This window comes from Rattus norvegicus, chromosome 20, assembly GCF_021556685.1.
Source record: "Rattus norvegicus strain SHRSP/BbbUtx chromosome 20, alternate assembly SHRSP_T2T, whole genome shotgun sequence".
NCBI lineage: Eukaryota > Metazoa > Chordata > Mammalia > Rodentia > Muridae > Rattus > Rattus norvegicus.
This window is the reverse complement of record NC_141553.1, coordinates 10606150-10614638: the sequence shown is the minus strand read 5'-3', so window position 1 is coordinate 10614638 and position 8489 is coordinate 10606150. Positions and strand designations below refer to the sequence as shown.

General features: G+C 51.2%; 1 long non-coding RNA gene across 1 annotated transcript; it reads left to right on the top strand.

Annotated features, from left to right (window-relative positions):
• Window positions 1–815: 815 nt before the first annotated feature.
• LOC103694395 (uncharacterized) lies at window positions 816–3083 on the top strand. Its single transcript, XR_015645995.1, has 3 exons — window positions 816–1397; window positions 1876–1989; window positions 2947–3083. It is a non-coding gene; the product is annotated as an uncharacterized LOC103694395 (long non-coding RNA).
• Window positions 3084–8489: the final 5406 nt, after the last annotated feature.

The window sequence follows — 8489 nt, the reverse complement described above, 5'->3', positions numbered from 1 at the left end:
CAGAGAGACAGAAGACAGAAAGAGACAGAGAAGAGAGGAGAGACAGAGACATGACAGTGAGAGACAGAGACACAGAGAGATACAGAGACATAGAGAGACAGAAAACAGAAAGAGTCAGAGGAGAGACAGAGACATGACAGAGAGAGACAGAGACACAGAGAGAGACAGAGACACAGAGAGACAGAAGACAGAAAGAGACAGAGAAGAGAGGAGAGACAGAGACACAGAGAGACAGAGACATGACAGAGAGACAGAGACATGACACAGACAGACACAGAGAGAGACAGAGACACTGTGGCCGTATCACTGCACCTTTCCCAACCTGATCCTCTTTGCAGTTGGTCGGGGAGGGTAGTGGGTAGCGTGGGTAGGACAGAACCAGCCCTTCATCTGCAGAAAAATATCAGGATTGCTTTCAGCTTTGGGGTGGTCGTGGACAAAGCCACTCTGAGCAGGCTCTGTATGAACACAGGTCTTCACAGTTCCCTGGGATAAATGCCCAGAAATGAACTCAGTTGTCCATAGGAAGGGGTACATTTGGTTTCCTAGGAAAACCCCAAACCCATGCAGGGTGACTGCCCCATTCCACAGCAGCTAGAATGGCCTGGCTTCTGGTGTCGTTCCCCACACTGAGGGCCCACGCACAGTGTGAGACCCCCCTGCAGTATAAGTGGCTAATGCTGTTCCTCACTTGTCTCTCGAGATCCGTCTGGCAAAAAGCCCGCTTGTGTCTTTTGCCTAAGTTCCCATTGCATTGTTTGGTTTTGACCACTGAGTTGTGAGAGCTCTCTGTGGACCGTAAGCGCCAGTCCTTTGCCGGATGCGTGGTTTGCAAACATGTTCTCCCAGTCTGGAGCACGTCCTTTTAGCCCTTGGGCAAGATGTGTCCACCGACTAGTGCGCCTGCCTTTTACTTTTGCGGCTCATGCTTCTGGTGTTACTCCTGAAACCTTTTCCCCTGACGTCGGGGCCTAAGGAGTTTCTATTTCCCTACGTGTTTTGTAGTTTGGGGGTTACGGTTAACCTGTGACCCAGGGTCAGTTTGTTTCAGTAGCAGCTTTGAGGCTCAAGCCAAGGGTCATTTTTCAGCCTCGACTTTGCCCCGGCAACACGTAACTCTCCTCCACTGCGTAATGTTTTTGTCCTTTTGTCAGCAAATCAGCTGGGCACAGGCCGGGCCTCTGCCTCTCTAATAAGGCCACACAGCCGTGATGACTATGCCTTTCCCGTAAGCTGTGACGTGGAAAGCCTCTTACTCGAGCCCCGTGAATGGAAACTTACACCTGCTCCCATGTGGGGAATTAGGAACGTTCTGGTAGCCGGTGCCTCTTGGACAGCTGCCAGTTAGCAGACACTCGGATGCAGAGCCCTGGCGCGCAGGAGATGCCAGTCGAATGGTAAATGCACTTGCCTATTTTTACCCGGGAGAGACAGATTGCTGGAAGGAGGAGAGGAAAGAATGTTTTGCATACACCATCGGGTTGAAGCCAGGGCCCCGAGGCTGCTAGACTCCACTGTGGCTTTTGTTGGCCTTTGTTCTTGGCTCCGGTGCTGGTACCCGCCTTGCCTGGACCCCAGCCATTATTAACACACCTTGGACAAGCAAAATTGTAGTGAACACTAGGAACCCAGTTTCCCGAGCTTTGGGGATAGGTTCCACCTCTGAGGTTCAGAGGCAGGGAGGGAAGCCATCTTTAATGTGTCCGGGGTTGACAAGCTAGTTCAGCATAAAGTTTAGAAGGATTAAATCTAGTGGATGATGTCCGTGACTCCGATTGAGTCACGGGGCTTTGAAAAACGTAACCGAGACGGTTGCAGCTGCTGTTCTGAGCTGGGAAACCTTCTACCGTGTAGTAGTCGCCACTCCCTCCGCAGGTGAAATGGGACCAGCCTGGGACCAAGGCACCCCGAAGTAGAATCCCCAAGGAGTCACGAGACCCTGATGCAGACAGTCCGTCTGACTGAGTGGGATCCAGTTGATGGTATCTGGTGAGAGCCAAGGTGGGGGTTTCCCAGAAAGAGAAAGGTGAACAGGCGAAGTGTAGCCAGAGAGGCAGATGGGCAACATGAATTCTAAATGGGAAAGAACAGAATCAAAGTTTCTCGGGACTAGAACTCCTGTCAGGCTATAGACCAGTCCTTCACACAACATGGCGAATTCCTCAGGTTCTGGGAGCCACGAGTCCAAAATCAAAGTGTTGGTTGGCCGTGCTCTTCTGAAGACCCTGGGAGAAAGTCTTCTGTGTCTCTTCTAGATTCCAGCAGCCTGGGGTATCCCTAAACTATGGCCATATTGATCCCACTCCTCCTCCTCCTCCTCCTCCTTTTTTTCCTCTTCCTCTTCCTCCTCTCCCTTCTCTTTCTCTTCTTCCTTCTTCCCCTGTTCCTCCTTCAAGGGATGGCTTACTGCCTTTTCTGTCATCTCTCTCTGCCCCTCTCTTAAAAAGACAAATGACGACCCTTAGGCCCATTTGGCTAATTCAGGATGAGGGCCTCTCCTAAAGAGCCTTCCCTTTAACCACGTCTGTCAGCACAACGAAAGAAAACATCCTGAAATGTCCTAAATTTAATTCAAAAGCCAAGAGGGTGAGGCTGGAGGGGAGAGAAGGAAATGGGTAGGTGAACAGCTGCAGGCTAACCCAACAAAGACTATTTATGTTGAAAACCTCGACTTAAATCCCATCACAGACAGCCGTGGTGCTCCAGCCTTGTTTACATAGAAACTCCATGAGCTTTAACTCCAGCTGGCCCACAAGCCACAGGCCTAGCCTCTACCCCAAAACTCTCTATAGATCCCACCTCTTAACCTGTGGCTAGCGGAGGCTCTGAGGGGTCAGGTGACATTCCTCAACCGCCACCTCACCCTGCGGCTAGAAACTTGCAGACACTTGTCCCAGCTCCTCATCCTGGTCTGGATGGCATCTAGACCTCTTTTTCCTCCCCTAGATCCCTGCCTCTCGAGAGTCAAGATGGTGAGCGACCGGCTATGGAGCCCCTTTCTTGTAATAGTTAAACGCCAATTCGCTGCTCTGCCCTATAAATATCCACAGGTTCCTATGTTGAATCATGGGTGAATCTTATTATTTATTTGTTTGTTTGTTTGTTTGTGTGTTTGTTTGTTTGTTTGCATCCCAAATGCTGCCCGGTCCTGGTCGCTCCCTCACAGAGTCCCTCCTCCCATCCCTCCTCCCTTTCTCCTCTGTAGCCTCCACACCTCCACTGGAATACCTAATAGTCTCGGAGGGTGAACAAACAGGCCAGCAGGCTGAGGCAGAGTCTGGCTGCACAGGAGAGAAACCTTGGTCAGCTCCTGGAGAAGCCTTGATCTTAGCTTGGAATGTTAAGTGGGTGACTTGGGAAGCAGCAGGTGAGTAAAAAGCCAGAGAGGTGAACAGGGACTCACGCTCGACAGGGATAGGGACTGAGGTCCTGTGCAGCTTTGAGCTCATCACTGGGACTGAAGGGGACAACGCTATGATGCCTTAGGTCTGATTCCAATAGCCACAGCCATCACGAAGTGACGTAGTCAATAAATTCAATCACGCTCTTTTGAACAGCACACTTTGGGACAGCTGTAGTTTTACGATCCAAAAGTCGGTTTGTTAACCATTAGCATTGTGTGTCCTAATTCCTGAAACCCTGTGTTGGTTGTTTTGGGTTTTTTGTGGTTTTGGGGGTTTTTTGTTTTGTTTTTTGTTTTGTTTTGTTTTTGAGACTCAAAAAGGGACGTGACCCTTCCAAGGGTCTTCCCTTCCACCCACTTTACACAGAGCTCACTGCGGGCACTAAAGGACCTCAGACACCCGAGGAGCATGACAAGGAGAGGAGGCCCTTGCACACCACCGCCATGCATCCCAACAGCGAGAGGCCTTTCTACCTCCTGAGCCCCAAGTATCTTCCATCACAAGAAGTATGTTGTGCCAGGATTGAAGGGCTCCAGAACCGGACATTTATCAGAAAAGACAGGGAAAGCCACGCTCTACCCATTCACAGATGGATGGGTCAATGCCACAAAGGGTCGGTGGCCCTGGTGTGGGTTCAGCAGGCTAAACTGTCAAGGCTCCCACAGCCACGGCTGCCTCTACTGCATTACCCAACCATGGTACCAGCCCAGAACCTCATCTCCTCCGGCCTCCAAGTTGCTTCTTTGCGAAGTGACGTTAGGCCTTGCCCTTTTGGAAGTGGTTCTGCAAATAGGACCTCATTTTGTCTGGTGACCGTATCAGTCAAGCCCGTGGGGCAGACTGGCCCCTCCCCTCCCCAGCTCCTACTCCACCCCTGTCAGAACACCATGATGGGCTGTCAAAGCTGAACAGGAAGTAGAGCTGTTACTGGCTCCTACCAGACTGAGATAGAACCTCTTAGCAACTAAAGAGGGCTTCCAGGATAGGGGTGTTGAGGGGATGGGGGGTGGGGATACCTGCAGTGGTTACTGACCAGACACCTCTGCCACTGATTCCCTCTTGACTCTGGCAAGACAGGACAGCAGTTACTGAGCGTGTTGGCGTGTGTATGTGTGAAACTTGGTAGCTCAACTGGCTGGGGTCCCTCTGCGAGATCCAAACAACTGATCCCAGAGTTCCTCTCCTTCTTCATCGCTGTTAATCAGGGGCCAGAGGACCAACCTGGTGTTGCTACTCAGGGACAAATAGCTCCTTACTGTGGCCTGAAGACTCCTCTCATGGCCCAAGTGGGTGGCTGTTCCCATGCTGTCAGGAGGAGCATGAGAGAGGGAAGCATGAGACAGGTCCTTATGCCTAACCTTGAGGTCTAACCACTCCCTAGGAGAATCTTCACAGTGGACTTTCTCTTCTTTATCAAGGAAAGAGCTGCCAGTGTCCCTGCCCCCATCTCCATGGCCCGCCTCTCTTAGTTAGGGTTTTACTGCTGTGAACAGACACGTGACCAAGGCAACTCTTATAGTGACAACATTTAACTGGGGCTGGCTTACTGGTTCTGAGTTTCAGTCCATTATCATCATGGTAGGAAGCATGACGGCATCCAGGCAGGCATGGTGCAGGAGGAGCCGAGAGTTCTACATCTTATTCCAAAGGCAAACAGAAGACTGTCCCTCACATGGCTCTGGCTCCTGTACTGGATGAATCTATCAGCCTGGAGTCATGGAGGGTGTCATGACTATTCCTGGTTGTCACCTTGACTACGTCTGGAATGAGCTACAATCCAGAAATAGAGGGCACACCTGGGATCCAGATCTTGAGGCTGGAAGACACAAGTTTCTGACCTGGATCTTGGCATGGAGATCTTGAGGCATAGTGGCTATGAAAAGCTTAGGTCCGGGGCTGGAGAGATGGCTCAGTGGTTAAGAGCACTGACTGCTCTTCCAGAGGTCCTGAGTTCAAATCTCAGCAACCACATGGTGGTTCACAACCATCTATAATGTGATCCGATGCCCTCTCCTGGTGTGTCTAAAGACAGCTACAGTGTACATAAAATAAATAAAATCTTAAAGAAAGAAAGAAAGAAAGAAAGAAAGAAAGAAAGAAAGAAAGAAAGGAAGAAAGAAAGAGAGAGAGAGAGAAAAGCTTAGGTCCAGGCAAGGCAGTACGTGCCTTTAAGCCCAAAAGACTGAGGTGAGGAGATCTCTGAGTTCAAAGTTAGCCTGGGACAAAGCAAGTCCCAGATCCAGGCACGGTGGCACACACCCTTAATCTGGGCCACTCCTTCTGCTGGAGACATAGGAAGAAGGAAGACTCACTCTTCTTCCCCTGCTTGCACTTCCTTGCCAGCACATGTGTTAGAACCTTCTTCCACAGAAGACCAGCTCAAACAACTAGCCTAGTGGGGCTGAACAACCACCAGATTCTTGGACTTCCCATTCACAGCTGCCCACTGTTGGGTTAGTTGGACCTCAGACCATACGCCATTACGATAAATTCCCTTAATATATAGAGACAGTCAATAAGTTCTGTAACTCTAGAGATTCCCTGGCCAATGCGGAGAGTGAGGATCCAAGAACAACCATCGCAGGCAGACATCTAAAGCTCTTCGTGAACCTTCAAAGCAGCCCCCACCCCCCAGAGCAATCCTTCCATTGGCGCTTGCCTCTCCCAAACCCCTCACCAGGTGACCCCAGAGACCAGAGAATCTGAGCCTCAGACACCAGACAGGCTCCCGAGGGCAATCATTTCGTCTACGCTGGCCACAAGCTGTCTGAGTGGCTTTTACCTGTGTAGTCTGAGGCCTGTGATACAGTCAGCCTGCTCCGAATTCATGAAAGGAAGACGCCCCGGGGAGATGAGAGTACGCTGTGGAAAGTCTCCGCTAGCCTAGCTCTTGGATTCTTTCCTTTCCGGTTTCAAAAGGCGAGGGTAGGTGGGAGCACAGTGGGGGTGGGGTGGGGATGGGGAGAGGAGTCTGGGATGGGAACTGCCAGCAAGGCCCTGCCAGTTGCCTCTCACACAACAGCCCAGCAGGCAGCACCTTCTCTCCTCAAAGAAACAGGAAATCCACCTGCAGTGACCTGAACTCATTTAGGAGATGAGGTAAAGGGTGGCTTTGCGAGTTGCGTTGCGAGTTGCGAGTTGCGAGTTGCGTTTTCTTCCAGGTTGTAAGCATCTGGTGCGTCATCCCTGCCCCTCCATCCCTCACCCTCCCTACACCTGTCCCCCCACCCCCACCCCCACCCCCAGAACCAGAAGTGAGACTACTTCACAATGAACTCTTTACTTCGGTGTGAGCCTGCGTGCTGAAGGCTTGCTCCCAGCCACGCAGAGCTATCTGGAGGTAATAGGTCCTGGAAGAAGCGGGGCCTAGAGAGAGAGAAAGTTAGGTCCTTGGGTACCTGTCTTTGGAGAGGACTGTGAGACCGTGGTCTCTGTCTGTCTCTCTCACACCTGAAGTGAGCAGCTTCCTTGACTCTGCCTTGAGCCCAAAACAGGAACTATCAATCACAGACTGGCCCCTCCCCTCCACAATGTAGCCATTATAGCAATGGAAAAATAACAGAATCCCTCATTAGCCTCTCCTGGAGCCCATTCATCCATAGATCCAGAACTATCTGCCTCCAAGTGGACATTAGTTGTCAGCCAGAGGTCAGGCAGCATGCTAAGTGTCTCATGGCCTTGCCACTTCATGCTTACAGTGACAGATATCTACTGATACCTATTTGAATAAAAATGGACCCCATAGACTCAAGTGTTTAAATGCTTGGCCCATAGAGAGTGACTCTATTAGGAGGCGTGGCCTCGTTGGAATAGGCGTGGCCTTGTTGGAGGAAGTGAGTCACTGGGGGCGGGCTTTGAGCTCTCAGATGCTCAAGCCAGGCCCAGTGAGTTGCAATCTTTCCTGCTGCCTGTGGATCCAGATGTAGAACTCTCAGTTACCTCTCCTGCACCACGTCTGCCTGCGTGCCGCCATGCTTCCCGCCATGATGATAATGGACTAAACTTCTGAACTGTATGCCAGCCCCCATAAAATGTTGTCCTTTGTAAGAGTTGCCGTGGTCTTGTTGTCTCCTCACAGCAAAAAGCCCTAACTAAGGCAGCACCTGTTATGTGTCCAACACTAGTTTAAGGGCTAGGGCTGCTGCATAGATCAAAACACAGACACATGTCTACAGCCATACTTTGTATTCTACCACAGCCTACACAAGGCAGAACTAAGATCCATTTACCACGAACCTCTTGACTGTACCCCAAAAAGATCACAGCCCTTGGGTATCTTTTTTTTTTTTGGTTCTTTTTTTTCGGAGCTGGGGACCGAACCCAGGGCCTTGCGCTTCCTAGGTAAGCGCTCTACCGCTGAGCTAAACCAGCCCCAGCCCTTGGGTATCTTATGTAGCTTTCCGAGAGGTACGTGCAACGGCTGGAAATGTTTGCAACCCGCCGCCAACATTCTTGGGTCCCTGAAGGGAGCTATCTATCTTCCACTGGAACTGTCCAGGAAGAGCCTCAGGCTGGAGAGAGTGAGCACAGGAACCAGTGTGTGTTTCAGAGCCTCCTCTGTAAAACGGGGTGATGACCAGCCTCATTCATTGCTTTGTGGGGAGCACAGTGACGGAGCCCCTTTGCAAGGTGGGAAAGGGTACGGACTGTTGGAGCCCTGCCTCCCAGTTTCGCAATAGGAAGACAAAGCAGAGGAGAAGGGTCAGTCTGAGCTTTCATACCCAAGACCCAAAGCCTCCCTTTGCAACACCCACACTGACGTCAGTAAAGTCTTGTAGACCAGAACTGGCTGGGAAAAAGCAGGGAGGGCCAGCCCAGGAGTGTAACTCCGACAGTGGGTGTGGCTCTAGGAAAAGGTGAAAGTGTGTAAAAATGGCTTCAGGGCTCAGCTAGGTCTCCCCAAACGGGCAGCATCAGTGGGCACCGTCACCTGCCCAAAACGAATCCGAGCTTCATGGGCTGCCTATGACGTGGTCCTTGCTGCGTGCAATGGCTCCCATTTCGCCTGAGTGGATTCTCAATAGCCATGGAGGCTAGCACTCATTTACAGGGTACTGAAATTGTTGCTGCCGGAGGACATGCGAG